Raw genomic sequence first — 14,686 nt, 5'->3', positions numbered from 1 at the left:
TCTCTCTCTCTCTCTCTCTCTGCCTGCCTCTCTGTCTGCTGTGATCTCTCTCTGTCAAATAAATAAAATCTTTAAAAAAAAAAAAATGCCACACAAAAGGGTCTGCTTTGCAGAAATAAAACTGCTACTTCTGGTTTTCCAGGCTGTTCTCAGACTAGTTGTGCTTTCATTCCCTAGGATAGCAGAGATGTTTCCAGAGCTCAGAGACTTGGCACTTTCTGCACAGGATACCTTTGATGCCACAAAGCTTACTCTGTCCTTTAAGCTACAAAGGCAAACTATAAGGCATGGCTGGGTTTAGCTGAGCTACATTCCACCAGGGACCTATTTCTTAATGGAATATTCCTGGGGCAGATAAGCCCACCTCTGTTAATGCTTGATGAGGCCCAGCATCTTCGTCCCCTTTTTTTCACCTTGATGCTGCCTGATCAAATAAAAGGAAGCTCTGAATTAATTTTCCCCTTTAAGTGGGTTCCAGCTTAACTTTGTGTAGCCAAGTCATTTGGTCTGTGAGAAACAATCTTCCTTGTGAAACTGGGTTCAGAAAAGGATTGCTTTTAAATTTTATTTATTTATTTATTTGAGAGAGAGTGAAAGAGAGCATGAGAGGGGAGAGGGGAGGGGGAGCCTGCTGCTGGACTGGATAGGGGACTCCCAGATCATGACCTGAGTGGAAGTCAGTCGCTTAACCCACTGAGCCACCGAGGTGCCTGGAACAGCACTGTTTTAATTAGTCTATCTACAGACAAAGCTCTGATGACAAAGCCTACACCACATGTCCAGAGTAATGCTTGCTTTAATAAGAGTCAAAAGAAAGGAAGATCCCCAAGAATATAAAAAGAAATAACGCTACTTGGAAATTCAGACTCCCTGGGACCCTTCTTCCCTAAGATACGAACTCTTCCCACTGATCCATCCATCAGAAGGAATGCACCAGCAGACGCCATTCCTGCCCTCCTGCTTCAAACCCAGGTAGGAAAACAAAACTTGTTCTGCACTAAAACATTCTGCTAGCTTCAGAATGTGGTAGTGGGTTAGAGAGAGCCATCAACTTAAGTTTAAAGCCCCTGGGTCTGAACCCCACCCAGGCTGCTGGGGGAGGGAATACAGTGGCTTCACAGCTCCCAACCTGTTTCCTGCCCTTAAAGTAAATTGACTGTCCTGAAATAATCCCCAAGTTCTCTTCATTTTTACAAAATCACATTTATTTGAACATTTCTCACAGCTGTTGATCAGGCACTATTGTGACTGAGACAGCCTCTCTGTTCAGCCAGGGCCAGTGTGGTCCCCCCCTCTCAGCCTCTGCTCCTTGGGGAAACAAAGGCTCTTCAGTTGCTCAAAGTCCTTCCCCTTCCATTTTGCCCCCTGCCAGATTTGGTCCAAGCCAGCTGTACTTCCAGTCCCCTGAACTGGCTATTCCTAGACGGTGGTATTCAGTGACTAGAAATTTCGCAGCCCAGCCCAAGCCCCAATGACTCTCCTTTCTCCTTCTTGGCTTCACTTCCTCCCCAACTCAGCCCAGACTGCCGGGCACATATGTCAACCACTCTCTTGCCAGCACCCTGGAGTCCTCCATCTCTGTCCTTCTGCCACATCCACCTGGTAGTTCCCCAATGTTGGATCAGTCTAGCCATCCCAACCATCTGTCTTCTACTCCTACACCCAGGCTGCCAAGATGGCTGCAGGAAAACATGCCCTCAAGTGAACTGGGGCCCCAGCTCATGGATCCCGTCCAGCCTCTGAAACTAACTTCCTGCTTCTGAAAACTGAAGTTTACACACACACACACACACACACACACACACACACACCCGCTTGCAGGACTAGTTCACACCCCCTCCATTTCCTTAAGCACTCTGCCCCTCCCTATTACCTTGACCTTGCTAGGAGGTGGTGGGGAAGAAGGCACTGGTGGCTGCTGGTGGGGTGGAATGGGAAGAGAAATTCAAACAAGTTCTGAACTATCTTTGGTAGGTTTGTTTAGTGCTGGTATTAGCAAAATGATTCTGAGACTTTTAGGCGTATCATATGACTGAGCAAATGAATACAGGTGTTGATGTTAAAAGAGTCGGGGTTCTCAATCTGGAAGAAGAAACACATTTAATGGAGGGAAACAAAAACTGTGACAATGGATTGGAATTGGAGACATCAGTGTGGACTCATGGTTTCTAGACTATGTATGGGTGAGTACATTCTTATTGTGTATATACTGTATGCATGTATATTCAGCTCTGTCTGCAAAAAGGGCCTAAAATCAATTCCACTCCATTAGCAATAAGCACATTTTGCCATGAGATCTTGTTCTCTAATACCATTTCCCCCTAAAAAGAATCAGGGTTTTTTTTTTTTTAAATATTATTTATTTATTAGAGAGAGCACGAGAGAGAGGTGGAGAAGGGCAGAGAGAGGCAGAGAGTCATAAGTGACTCCGAGCTGAGTGTAGAGCCCAATGCAGGGCTTGATCCCACAAGCCTGAGATCATGACCTGAGCTGAAACCAAGAGTTGGACACTTAATGGAGTGAACCACCCAGGCAACCCAGTAGCAGAGTGTTTTAGAGAAATGGCTGATTCCAGGACTGGGGCATTGTAGATATGAGAGGAGGAGCCTGGAACATTGTTTTATGCCAAAAAGAAAGTATTAAAAAAAATAATAAAAAGGAGGCATGTCATAAGATAAAGGAGCCAGCTTTGAAGGGGCTGCCAGCAGCCAGATCTGGGATATTAGGCACTAAAATGCTTAAGGCACTAATAAATTGTACCACATCGAAAAAAATCAGAATCAGTGAATTCATGTCCTGAAAGAGAAGAGAAAGGAAGGCTCTTGCTCAAGTGGAATGTCACTGAGCGCCAAATGGGGGGTGTTGGGGAGTGCTGGAGTTTTGTAGCCCTCGCCGTGAAATGGACAATCATCATCCATGGAGGCTAGATTTGGGAGGGAACATGATGATGAGCAGGAGGAGGTTTGAACGTGTCCACTCGAGGGGCCCCTAAATGACTCAATTGGTCAAGTGTCTGACTTCAGCTCAGGTCATGGTCTCAGGGTCCTGGGATCAAGCCCTGCATCATGTCAGGCTCCCCACTCAGCAGGGAGTCTGCTTCTCCCTCTCTCTCTGCTCTTCCCTCACCCTCATTCTCTCTTTCGACCTCTCTCTCTCTCTCAAATACATACATACATACATACACACATACAATCGAAAGTGTCCACTCAAATTGTTAGTTGAAAGGGAAAAGATTAACTATGAACTGGAGAAATTGGACGCACTTTGACGGAGTGGCCACTGAGGGGCAGAGAGACATCACGTACCTTCTGATGTGATGCTTGCAAAGGAGGCATCACTTGTGTAGTATTCTGGTCAGAAATCCATACCCTGAATCTAATCATAAAGAAACACAAGGCAAAACCAAAATAAGGAACATTCTGCCAGGAAGATGGATCTAGACTCTGGCATCAGAATTCCTGGGTTCAAACGCTAGCTCCACAAGCTCTATAACCGTAGGAAAGTTACCCTCATAGACTCCATCTCCTCAGCTATCATCAGGATCACTGGCAGGCCCCACCTTTCGGGGAGCTGGCAGGACGGGTTGGGAAAATGCACACAGTGCAGAGAGGGCTCTACATACAGAACGCAATGAGGACCCATTAGTGAGCGTTGCTCCTGTCCACCCTGGCTTCCTTCCCTTTGTTCTCAGAGAAGAAAAGTGCCCAGCTAGGGTGTAAGGCTAATTTTCAATTCCATCTCCCTCTGTTACCTTCTCAAACGTTCTAACATTGCTTTATCCCTTCTTTCCTCTGTCTTCCTCTTTACCAGCAACTTCCCTGTAGCCTAAAAACATACCAAGCCTCTACCATCTTTAAAGAAAACACAAAACGTCCAACCATTCCTTACCACCTCCACCGCCCCCATGACAAAGCTCTCCCCTCCCTTCATAAAAACCACTGTGGATTCGAGGACTGCTATGCGTCATGAACTTTACCCTACATGCCAGACAGCCACGATACCCTGTTTCACAGGTGAGAAAATTTGGGCTGAGAGAGGATTTGAACCTAGATCTGCCTCACACTGGAACTGTCCAGTTAGGTGGCCACGGAACACTTCGAATGGGGCTGGTCAACTGAGACGTGCAGTAGGTGTAAATACCAGATTTCAAAGACTTTGTACAAGAAAAAAAAAAAAACACTGTAAAAGATCTCATTGACATTTTTATATTGATTACATGTTGAAATAATTGGGGGGGCTATTTCAGGTGAAATAAAATATATTATTAAAATTAACCTTTTGGCTCCTGGGTGGCTCCGTCAGTTAAGTGTCTGACTTTGGCTCAGGTCATGATCTTGGGGTCCTGGGATCAAGCCTCCTGCTCAGCAGGGAGTCTGCTTATCCTGCTTATCCTCTCTCTCTGCTTATCCTGCTTATCCCCCCTGCTTATCCTCTCTCTCAAATGAGTAGATAAAATCTTTAAAATTTTTTTAAAATTAACTTTACCTGTTTCTTTTTACTTTTCTAGTATAGATATGAAAATATTAAAATTATGTGGCTGGCATTATATTTCTATTAGACAAACACTCTTCTAGAATATTCATCTTGCTATGAAATATGGCCTCTTGTCTTCTGCAATACCACTTAATCTTAGCTCCCTGAATGTACGCCGGGGTTCTGGGGCTTCTCCCTCCACATGCCCTACCTGGGTGATCTACGCCTGCCCTCGGCACATGTATGCCATGATGCTGCTGAGTCAGGCTTCTCCTATACCCCAGACCACTAGATTCAACTGTCTCCCCTCCATGTCCACCTAGTTCCCTTCTGGACCTCAAAGGCAACATGGCAAAGTGAAATTATTCTGTTTTCTTTTTCTTAAACCAGAGCCTCCCTCTATACCCCCTATCTTGCTCCCTAACACCTTTTTAATTTTTTAAAGATTTTATTTGACAGACAAAGATCACAAGTAGGCAGAGGGGGAGAGAGGAGGAAGCAGGCTCCCTGCTGAGCAGAGAGCCCAATAGGGGGCTTGATCCCAGGACCCTGAGATCATGACCTGAGCCGAAGGCAGAGGCTTTTACCCACTGAGCCACCCAGGCACCCCACCACCACCTTTGTTTTTACCATGCTTATAACTTCTCCCTCCCCTGCACCTCCATATCCAGTGAGAGACCACATCCTATGGACTCTACCTCATAAGTAAATCCAGAAATCTCTTCCCATAAACTTTCTGAGGACTTCAGGTTATCACTGTTGTCCTAAACCATTCAACCTGGTCTCCAAGTCTCCAGTCTTTCAGATCCTGACCCTCTTTGACAGAGTGGCCAAGGGGAGCCCCTTACCAAGCAAATCTGGTCACGCTGGTCCCCTCGCAGGACACCTCTCTTCTGCAGGACCATCCATCTCCGACATGGCCCTACAGCTCCCTCGGCCTCCAGCTCTGGGTTCTGCCTGTTCTTTATGAACCTGAAACATTAACGGCCTCTCCCTGCTCCCTCCACGCCCACCCTCCTTGCCCACTTCCCAAACACCTGTCACCTTTCACGACTCAGCTCAGTTATATGTCAATTATATCTCAACTTTTGAAAAAGACTCAGGGACACCTGGGTGGTGCAGTCAGTTAAGTGTCTGACTCCTGGTTTTGGCTTGGGTTGTGATCTCAGGATCTTAAGATGGAGCCCTGCATGGGGCTCCATGCTCAGTGAGGAGTCTGCGAAGGTTTCGCTCTCCCTCTGCCCCTCCCCCGCCCTCTGCTCTCTCACTCTCTCTCAAATAAATAAATTAATTTAAAAAATAAAAATAAAAAAAGGCTCAGCTGGGAAGCCTAGCTGGCTGGTGGAAGAGCATGCGACTCGATGTTGGGGTCGTAGGTCTGAACCTCATGTTGGGTGTAGAAATTACCTAAATAAATAACTTAAAAAAAAAAAAAAAGACTCGGCTCAATACTAGCCCACTACGCACACCTGGTCTTGGTGCTATTTCCAAGCAGACCTCACCAGTCCTCCCTTTGCATCTCACAGACTCCCACCTCAGCCCCTGGGTCACTTCCGTGCACCAGTCGGTGCACTTGCTGCCCTTCTTAACCAGAAGGATTTCATCTACAATCTGCAAGAGGGAAGGGAAAAACAACAACAAAACTCAAAGAAAATGAGATGACTGCTTCACAGAAATAAGTGGTGCAGATGCAGGTCTGCTCCAGGGCTGGGTAATTTATTCAGCAGCTCACTGGCATCCTCGGGGATCCGGGCCTTCCCATCTTCCAGCTCTGCCACCTTTGGTGCCAACTTTGTCCAACTTTGTAGGCTGTAGAGCAGCAGATCCAGGCAAACCACCACACTTAACAATGCCCAGTGGGAAAATATTCTTCTTCTTCTTCTTTTTATAACCTCTTCAGTTTGGAACAATTTTTTAAAAGATTTTATTTATTTATTAGACAGAGAGAGATCACAAGTAGACAGAGAGGCAGGCAGAGAGAGAGAGAGGGAAGCAGGCTCCCTGCTGAGCAGAGAGCCCGATTCGGGGCTCGATCCCAGGACCCTGAGATCATGACCTGAGCCGAAGGCAGTGGCTTAACCCACTGAACCACTCAGGCACCCCTGGAACAATTTCTGATATCAGTGGAACATACAACTTTTGATCTCAGGGTTGTGAGTTTGAGCCCCATGTTGGGAATAGAGATTACTTAAAAATAAATTCTTTTTTTTTTAAGATTTTATTTATTTGATGCGGCACCTGGGTGGCTCAGTCGTTAGGCATCTGCCTTCAGTGTGGGTCATGATCCCAGAGTCCTGGAATGGGATCGGGCCCTGCATCAGGCCCCTCCTCAGCGAGAAGCCTGCTTCTCCCTCTCTCAGTCCCCTTGCTTGTATTCCCTCTCTTGCTGTGTCTCTTTCTGTCAAATAAATAAAACCTTAAAAAAAAAAAGGAAGATTTTACTTATTTGAGAGAACGAGTAAGAGATCACAAGCAGGGGGGAAGGGTAGAGAGAGAGGCAGTCTCCCCACTAAGCGGGGAGCCTGACGCAGGGCTCGATCCCAGGACCCTGAGATCATGACCTGAGCCAAAGGCAGACTCTTAACTGAATGAGCCACTCAGGTGCCCTTAAAAAATGAATTCTTAAAAAAAAAAGTCGCAAAGATAATAGAGTTCCCACAAATCCCTCACTCTTCAGCTTCCCCTAATGTCATCATCTCCCATTACTGTGGACCAACTGTCAAAATCAGAAAAACATCAGTATATTACTATTAACTAAACTCCAGACTTTCTTCAGACTTCAGTGCTTTTTAAAGTCCTTTTTCTTTTCCAAGATCTCATCCAGAACACCATACTGCATTTTTGTCATCATGTCTCCTTAGCTTCCTCTTGCCTGTGATTGTTTCCCAGACTTTCTTTATTTTTTCTTTTTAATGCGTTAAGTTTACTTTGAAGATTTTTTAAAAGATTTTATTTATTTATTTGACAGACAGAGATCACAAGTAGGCAGAGGAAGGCAGAGAGAGAGAGGAAGGGAGGCAGGCTCCCTGCTGAGCAGAGAGCCCGATGCGGGGCTCGATCCCAGGACCCTGAGACCATGACCTGAGCCGAAGGCAGAGGCTTAACCCACTGAGCCACCCACGCGCCCCTACTTTGAAGATTTATCTATTTATTTGAGAGAGAAAGAGAGTGCAAGCAGGGGGAAGGGCAGAGGGAGAAAGAGAGAATCTCAAGCAGACTCCTCACTGAGCACAGAGCCCAACTTGGAGCTCCATCCCAGGACCCCGAAATCATGACCCAAGCCAAAACCAAGAGTTGGAGCCCTAACTGACTGAGCCATCCAGGCGCCCTTGGGCTTTCTTATTTTCCATGACTTTGACAGTTTGTAGAATGGTCCTCAAATTGGGTCTGATACGTTCCTTGTGATTTGACTGGAGTAATGGGGTTTTGGAAAGAATGCCACAGAGAAGGGCCCTCTTCATCATGTTATAGAGGCTTTTAAAATCTTTTGGGCAGGTGTGGAGATCTACTTGTCTTGTAGACAAGCTTCACATGTAAGTTCCCTCATAAAACTGCCATCTACCAGCCTGGGCTGTCCCACCTCTTTCTTTGGTCTCTCCCCACCCTCGGAATACTGGGGGCCAGTTTCAGATTTCACCTAGGAAGCCAACACCGTATTATTAGGTCAAAGCATAAAAACCGTATGACTGTCTCTAAAGATGCTAAAAAGCCTTTTGGTAATATTCAGCATCTATTTCATATTTGTAAATTTAGTCACTAAAATTGAAGAGATGAATACTTTCTTACCATGATAAAATGTAAATATTTTCTTTCTTTTTTTAAAAAAAGATTTTATTTATTTATTTGACGGAGAGAGAGATAGCAAGTAGGCAGAGAAGCAGGCAGAGGGGGAGGGGGAAGCAGGTTCCCTGCCGAGCAGAGAGCCCAATATGGGGCTCAATTCCAGGACCCTGGGATCATGACCTGAGCCAAAGGCAGAGGCTTAACCCACTAAGCCACACAGGCACCCCAAACATAAATATTTTCAATTCAAAACCTAGAATCATGTTCACTGGGAAACACAAGAAGTATTCTCAATGAAGTCAAACACAAGATGTCCACTGTTACCATTATTACTTAGTATTGTTCTGGAGTTAATTTCCAATTCAATTAAACAAATAAGGTAAAGAAATAGGGGCGCCTGGATGGCTCAGTGGGTTAAGCCTCTGCTTTCAGCTCAGGTCATGGTCTCAGGGTCCTGGGATCGAGCCCAGTATCAGGCTCTCTGCTCAGCGGGGAGCCTGCTTCCCCCTTTCTGTCCACCTGCCTCTCTGCCCACTTGTGATCTCTCTCTCTCTCTCTCAAATAAATAAATAAAATCATTTTAAAAAAAGAAATAAGGGGCACCTGGGTAGCTCAGTAGGTTAAGCCTCTGCCTTCGGCTCAGGTCATGATCTCAGGGTTCTGGGATTGAGCCCCACGTCGGGCTCTTTGCTCAGCGGGGAGCCTGCTTCTCTCTCTCTCTGCCTGCCTGTCTGCCACGTGTGATCTCTATCTGTCAAATAAATAAATAAAATCTTTAAAAATAAATAAATAAATAAATAAATAAATATTTTGCTCTCTGCGGGGGAGCAGGGTAGCCTGCTTCCCCCTTTCTGTCCGCCTGCCTCTCTGCCCACTGTGATCTCTCTCTCTCTCTCCGTCAAATAAATAAATAAAATCTTTTTAAAAAGAGAAATCTTTTTTAAAAGGGAAATAAATATTTATTTCCAGTAAAGGGGGTAAAAGTAAAAATAATATTTGCAGATGATATAACTCAATTGGAAAACCCATGAGAATCAACTGAAAAACAATTACAAACAAAATTCAGTGATTCAGCTATGTACATTTATATACCAAAAAATTAAAATCTTTCATATATAGAAGCAGCCAATTAGGAAATACAGTGGAGTAAAAGACCCCATTTACAATAGCCATTTAAAACAATGTGAGACTTGGGAGGCCTGGGTGGTTCTGTTGGTTGAGCATCCAATTCTTGGCTTCTGGTCAGGTCATGGTTTCCGGGTCATGGGATCAAGCCTCAGGTCTGGCTCTGCACTCAGCATGGAGCTTGCTTGAGAGATGCTCTCTCTCCCTCCCCCTGTACTCCTTGCCCCTGCTTTGTGTGCTCCCTTTTTCTCTCTCAAATAAATAAATAAAATCCAAAGAAAAAGTGACACTTAACTAGAATGTGAAATCAGAAATGTGAAATGTCCAAAAGAAGAAAAAAGTTAAATGCCAGGAACACAAAAGTGTTGACATATGGAAATATTCTTGTATGGGAAGACTAAATGTCATGAATATGTCAATTCTCTTTAACTTCAAATGCTAATTTCATGTGAATTTAAATTTCAAGCAAAAATACTAATTTACAAATTTGCTAGGGCAAGCTTATTTTGAAGTTCAAATGAAAAACTTTAAAAAGATGGAAAATTCTGGAAGCAAAGAATAATGAGAGATTGACCCTACCAGATATTAAACCATAGTCTCCAATATTTAAAGCAGTTTGGTACTAGGTTACAAATAGATACATAGGCCAATGAATAAGAAAGTCCAGCAATAAGAAACAAGGAAGAGCAACGAAAACAGTAACAACCATAAGAAGGAAAGGAAGGAAAGAAAGAAGGAAAGTCAGAGGAGGGGAGGGAGGGAACGAAAGTCCAACAATAGAACACACTGCATTAAAAATTATATATAATTAAGGGCCACTTCAAATCAGTGAGGAAGAATTCTTCATTAAGAGTTTTTGGTAGGGGGGCGCCTGGGTGGCTCAGTTGGTTAAGCCACTGCCTTCGGCTCTGGTCATGATCTCAGGGTCCTGGGATGGAGCCCTGTATCGGGCTCTCTGCTCAGCAGGGAGCCTGCTTCCCTGTCTCTCTCTGCCTGCCTCTGCCTACTTGTGATCTCTGTCTGTCAAATAAATAAATTAAATTAAATTTAAAAAAGAGGGGCGCCAGGGTGGCTCAGTCGTTAAGCGTCTGCCTTCAGTTCAGGTCACAATCCCAGGGTCCTGGGATCGAACCCCACGTTAGACTCCCTGCTCACTGGGAAGTCTGCTTCTCCTTCTCCCTCTCTATGCCTGCCACTCCTCCTGCTTGTGTGCTTTCTATCTTTTTCAAATAAATTAAAAAAAAAAAAACAACTTAAAATAAAAAGAGTTTTTGGTAGGGACAACTAGGTGGCTCATTTGGCTGAGTATCCACTCTTGATCTTAGCTCAGGTCTTGATCTCAGGATCATGAGTTCAAGATCCACACTGGGCTCCATCCTGGGCATGGAGCTTACGTAAAATAAAATTTTTTAAAAATCAAGTTTTGGGAACATGTAGATAGATATTTGGGGAAAAAAATCAGTATATACCAGAGTAAATTGCAGGTGAATCCAAAGTTTAGATTTATAAAGTAAACCCATATAATACTTGGATAAACTATTAAAGAATTTAAAATATATAGAGGAGTCTCTATATATATAAATATGTGAGGGCTCTAAAAAGGATGTTTGAAATAAAATGTGCTTAGTATTCAAGTTGTGCATTCTTATGCGGCGTATGTGTGATTGTGCTGTTGTCATTGTTAAGATTAGGTACATTGAGGGGCGCTTGGGTGGCTCAGTGGGTTAAAGCCTCTGCCTTCGGCTCAGGTCATAATCCCAGGGTCCTGGGATTGAGCCCCGCATCAGGCTCTCTGCTCAGCGGGGAGCCTGCTCCCTCCACCCCCGCCTGCCTCTCTGCCTACTTGTGATCTCTGTCTGTCAAATAAATAAATAAAATCTTAAAAAAAAAAAAAAAAAGATTAGGTACATTGACACCAGGGCGTTTCACTCTCAGCACCATAGACTTCTGGGTCAACAATTCTTTGTTGGGGTGCCTGGGGCTCAGTTGAGTGTCTGACTCAGGTCTTGATCTCAGCGTCGTAATTTCAAGTCCCATGTTGGGCTCCATGCTGGGCATGGAGTCGACTTAAAAAAGGCTTTTTTCAATAATGATTCTTTGTTGTGGTAGAAGGGACTTTACAAACATATTAAATTACTGATCTCAAGACAAAAAGATTATCCTGGGGTTACCTGGATGAGTCCTAAATCACTAGGGTCCTTATAAAAAGGAGGCAGGAAGATCAGAATCGGAAGAAGGAGCTCTGAAGAAGAAGAGGTTGGATCAATGGAGCAAGGGGCCACGGGCCAAGGAATACAGGCAGCCTCTAGAAACTAGAAAAGGCAAAGAAACAGATTCTCCTCTGGAGTCTCCAGAAGCCATACAGCCCTGGCAACAGCATGATTCTAGCCCTGTAAGACTGATTTCAGACTTCTGACCTCCAGAACTGAGACATCATAAATTTGTGTCATTTCAAGCCCCTAAGTTTGTGATACTGTATTATAACAGCAATAAAAAGCTAAGATGGCACCGATACATTACACAGTAATTCGCATAGCAACATTGTGGTGAGAAACACAATACCCCTGCCCAGTGGTCATTGGCATTTTCTCCTCCTCCACCTGCCTCCAGGGCCCAGCAAGGCGTCACCACTTTCTCAGCCCCTCTCACAACTCCATTTGTCTTTCCTTTGATTTCAGCACCTCAATTTCCCTTTCAGGGAAACTGTGCCACTCAATCATGTACTTTGGGTGGGCTCCCCACTAGATATAACCTGCATTTCAGCTCTAAAGGAAGGCATGTGGCCTGTGCATCAGCCAAAGTACATATCCCAACCCTCTGATCAGAATAAGTAGTTCAGGGGCACCTGGGTGGCTCAGTGGGTTAAAGCCTCTGCCTTCAGCTCAGGGCATGATCCCAGGGTCCTGGGATTGAGTCCCACATTGGGCTCTCTACTCAGCAGGGAGCCTGCTTCCCCCTCTCCCTCTGCCTGATTCTCTGTCTATTTGTGATCTCTCTTTCAATGTTGAATAAATAAAATCTTTAAAAAAAAAAAAAGGTTATAAGAAAAAAGAAAATCCTAATTAAGACAACAGATGACGGGCTGCCTGGGTGGCTCAGTGGGTTAAGCCTCTGCCTTCAGCTCAGGTCATGGTCTCAGGGTCCTGGGATCGAGTTCGGGCTCTCTGCTGGGCAGGGAGCCTGCTTCCTCCTCTCTCTCTCTCTCTCTGCTTGCCTCTCTGCTTACTTGTGATCTCTCTCTGTCAAATAAATAAAATCTTTAAATAAAAAAAAAAAAAAAAAAGACAACAGATGACAGGTGCCTGGGTGGCTCAGACTGGTAAATGTCCCACTCTTGATTTTGGCTAAGATCTCAGGGTTGTGAGATTGAGCCCCATGATGGGCTCCATACACATCATGAAGTCTGCTTGAGATTCGCTCTCTCCCTCTCCTGCTGCCCCTCCCTGCCTCATGCATGCTCTCTCTCGCTCTCTCTCTCTCTCTCAAAAAAGAGACAACAGACAAGTATTTTAGTTAGAACTAAGGCAATTTAAAAACATATATGAGGAAGGACTGTGAGATATAGAATCTCATCTATAATTAACTGAGGAACATGAAGGAACTCAGAGGAATGACAAGCAGGCTGGGCTTGGAAAGGAAACTGACACCCACTCTCTAGAAATTCCAGAAGTTTCCACTGGGATATTTATTCCAACAAACACGTATTGAGTGCCCTGTACGTGCTTGGTATTATTCTAGGCACTGAGAATACTGAGGTGAACAAAAGGACAAAATCCCTGCCCTTTTGGATGCAAGTCTAGAATGCTGGGGGCAGGGGAACACATTTAAAAATTATACTTTGAATGGTGATAAAGGTTACGGAGAAAAATAAGGGGGAGTAGGGAATGCCAGGTTGCTTTTGAAATTTTCACAACGAGCCAGTGAAGTAGGACTTATTCATCCCAAGTTCAGCACAAAGAGCTTCCGTGATTTGCCCAAGGTTGTCAACTAGCAAGTGGCAGAATCAGAATCAAAAAATGGGGGGGAAATGTCACAGAACACTTGATCTCTCTTGCAAGTTAGGCTGTGTCCCAGCCCAGCAGTCTGTTCACTGGCAAATCCACTTATTTTTCACTGGGCTTCATTATTATTATTGACCTCTTGGCAGCTTTTGACACTCCTGCACATCCTTCCTTGTCTCTTGACTTCAGTGACACCGTGGTTCTAGTTCTGTTTCCCTTCCCAATTAGTTCTGCCCCTTTCAACTCTCCTTTTTCTTTCTTTCTTTTTTAAACATATTTTATTATTTTTTAAAGATTTTTAAAATTTATTTGACACACAGAGAGAAAGCACAAGTAGGAGGAGCAGTAGAGGGAGAGGGATAAGCTGATTCCCTGCCGAGCAGGGAGCCTGATGCAGGACTCGATCCCAGGACTCTGGGATCAGGACCTGAGCTGAAGGCATATGCTTAACCAACTGAGCCACCCAGGCACCCCTAAAGATTTTATTTTTAAGTAATCTCTACTCCCAACGTGGGGCTTGAACTCACAACTCTGAGATCAAGCCTGCCAGGCTCCCCTTGACTTATTCATCTCACCACTTGAATATGGATCATCAACTACACCTCCCCATAGTGAACTCTATCAGGGAATGCCACTTACTCAGATCTTAGTCTTTGTGAGTTGCACAGTACACAGCTCAGGCAGCTGTATATAACAACCCTATACCTTTTGTACTTCTCTTATCTATGCTACTGACTTCAGATCCTTTTTTGTACATTCTCCCAAAATTTTATGGGTAGCTTCTGCTTTGCACCACTGGAGAATATGGTAGAGCAGCCTGCATTCCCCACCCCCACGCATCCTGGCAAGAAGCTCTTTACCTCTCAGTGCCCACAGGCATCAGTGGGACAGACAGTGGATATTTTCTTGGCACCACCAATGCACAAAAGCAAGAATAAAGAGTGCCCTTGGTAGATGGCCTCTATTGGTAATTATTGTCTGGTCAGACACTATTGTTAGTTATCAATTGTATTGATGTCTAAATAATTTCTGGATTTAGTTAGAAGCAACTTGTAAGTTTCTTATAATTCTAAAAGCTACCATTATATATATATATATATATATATATATATATATATATATATATAAAATGGGATATATATATATCCTATGCATAATTCCACTTGCCAGCCAGTAATAACCCTGAAGGGTGCCTGGGTGACTCAGTTAAGTGTCTGACTTTTGATTTTGGCTCACCTCATGATCTCTAGTGGTGAGACTGAGCCCTGGCCTGGCTCCCCAGTCACACCAGAGTTGGCTTGAGA

The 14,686-nt window shown here is 44.4% G+C and overlaps 1 long non-coding RNA gene across 1 annotated transcript; it reads left to right on the top strand.

The window, feature by feature from the left end:
- The first annotated feature begins 582 nt into the window (after positions 1-582).
- Positions 583-4,157, top strand: LOC116599226. The gene is made up of 3 exons (XR_004289288.1): positions 583-972; positions 2,020-2,183; positions 3,811-4,157. It is a non-coding gene; the product is annotated as an uncharacterized LOC116599226 (long non-coding RNA).
- Positions 4,158-14,686: the final 10,529 nt, after the last annotated feature.

The sequence above is a fragment of the Mustela erminea genome, chromosome 9, assembly GCF_009829155.1.
Source record: "Mustela erminea isolate mMusErm1 chromosome 9, mMusErm1.Pri, whole genome shotgun sequence".
Lineage (NCBI taxonomy): Eukaryota > Metazoa > Chordata > Mammalia > Carnivora > Mustelidae > Mustela > Mustela erminea.
The sequence above is the reverse complement of the archived record's forward strand: the minus strand, read 5'-3'. Positions and strand labels throughout refer to the sequence as shown.